Source organism: Volvox carteri, assembly GCF_000143455.1.
Source record: "Volvox carteri f. nagariensis unplaced genomic scaffold VOLCAscaffold_75, whole genome shotgun sequence".
Classification (NCBI taxonomy): domain Eukaryota; kingdom Viridiplantae; phylum Chlorophyta; class Chlorophyceae; order Chlamydomonadales; family Volvocaceae; genus Volvox; species Volvox carteri.
The window spans coordinates 84,940-87,054 of NW_003307618.1; positions in this window are offsets into that span (position 1 = coordinate 84,940).

The following is a 2,115-nucleotide window of genomic DNA, read 5'->3' on the forward strand; positions in this document are numbered from 1 at the left end:
ATGACCGGTCATGTTACCGGTCATGAGGCAGAGTCATGGTCATGACAGTTGTCATGCTCCTTGTGCAGCATGACTGATCATGAATCGCCACTCATATGTGTAAATTCAGTCATGTTCCCAATGGTCATATGCTGGCTATGTGTTCATGTTTTGTTCCTTTCTAAAAAATGACAATTATATGCCATATGGACTCCGGAATCCCTTCTGAAATGCTGCATAGTATATTACCTCTATAACAATGTGCACAATGTACTATACAGCATCCCTGCCGGGATTCTGGAGTGCACTTGAATTACCTTCGTTTCAGCCACTTGCAGTGACTTGATATGCATTCAGGCGCGGCCGTAAACAAAGCCCTTAGGCTTAGCTGCACTTATCCAACGCAAAAGATCAGTATATGCCAGCTAGCAGGGCAACTTCCTTTTGGCCTGTTGCCATGCCTTACTCGGTCAGCTCCCTTACACCCTGTTGTTAATTTGAAGCCATATGTTACATACTTAAGGCATGTATTTAAGGTTTAATTAGCAAAGATTCTCTCCTGCTGTGTTCAAGCATGACAAGTTAAGTCACCAGCTCGCACCGTCCCACAGGCACAGCATTGTTGATGTAACTAGCTAAAACATGTGGGAGGTGCATTAGTCTTAACCGCAGGCGCGGCGGCGGCCATACTCCACCCCCTGTCTTTGCACTGGTGCCGATATGCATGTGACCGACTACCAAACCAGTTGGCACAGTTGGTGCAGTGAAAAGGCTGGGAGGAGTCCGGAGCAACATCCGGTCTAAATGATCTTTCGTGGTTTGGATGCCACCTCCAGCGCATTCAATGACATGGCAAACTGGCTAATGTGACCAGTAAGAATGATCACAATGTGTAGGAGTACCAGAACATTCATGTTTGTATCAATCGTCGAGCTTCTAATGCTTCTACGCAAGCAAGCATTTGGTCCCGCCATGACAAAAGAGCATCCTATTCTATGGCAGGTTCTGGCCAGGATTTAAATGATGCAATCAACAAAGTTCGGTAGCCACGAAACAACTTCCCAGATTTGAATTTGCAGCCATGTGAACTTTATACCATGCTGTACACTTCCGGACCAGGGTCCGGAATTGTACGGCTTTTCCCCTCTTGCTGCCCAGAAGTCATGTGAACGTGGGACAATTTGCAGCACCAATAAGAAACGTCACTGCGTTTAGCACTATGTGATTGCTGTGCAAATGGCACCATCTGGTACCTCCCAGCCCCACCGCCGTCACTGCCGCTGCTGCTGTGTTGCTAATTCCCGCCGCCGCCGCGCCTGCCGTTTAGGCTACTGCACCTCCCAGCCCCACTGCCATCGCTGCCGCTGCTACTCCGTTGCTAGTTCCCGCCGCCGCCGCGCCTGCTGCTGTTGCTATTTCCTGCCACCGCCGCGCCTGTTGTTCAGACTAATGCACCTCCCAGCCCCACCTTCGTCGCTGCCGCTGCTACGCCGTTCCTAATTCCCCCCACCGCCGCGCCTGCTGCAGTTGCTATTTCCCGCCGCCGCCGTGCCTGTTGTTCAGACTAATGCACCTCCCAGCCCCTTCACCGTCGCTGCCGCTGCTACTCCGTTGCTAATTCCCGCCGCCGCCGCGCCTGCTGCTGTTGCTATTTCCCGCCGCCGCCGCGCCTGTTGTTCAGGCTAATGCACCCCCCAGCCCCACCTTCGTCGCTGCCGCTGCTACTCCGTTGCTTATTCCCGCCGCTGCCAATGCTGCTGCGTTGCTAATTCCCGCCGCCGTCACGCCTGCCGTTTAGGCTACTGCACCTCCCAGCCCCAACGCCGTCGCTCCTGCTGCTGCTGCGTTGCTATTTCCCGCCGCCGCCGCACCTGCTGCTGTTGCTATTTCCCACCGCCGCTGCGCCTATTGTGCAGACTAATGCACCTCCCAGCCCCACCTTCGTCGCTGCCGCTGCTACTCCGTTGCTAATTCCCGCCGCCGCCGCACCTGCTGCTGTTGCTATTTCCCACCGCCGCCGCGCCTATTGTGCAGACTAATGCACCTCCCAGCCCCACCTTCGTTGCTGCCGCTGCTACTCCGTTGCTTATTCCCGCCGCCGCCGCGCCTGCTGCTGTTGCTATTTCCCGCCGCCGC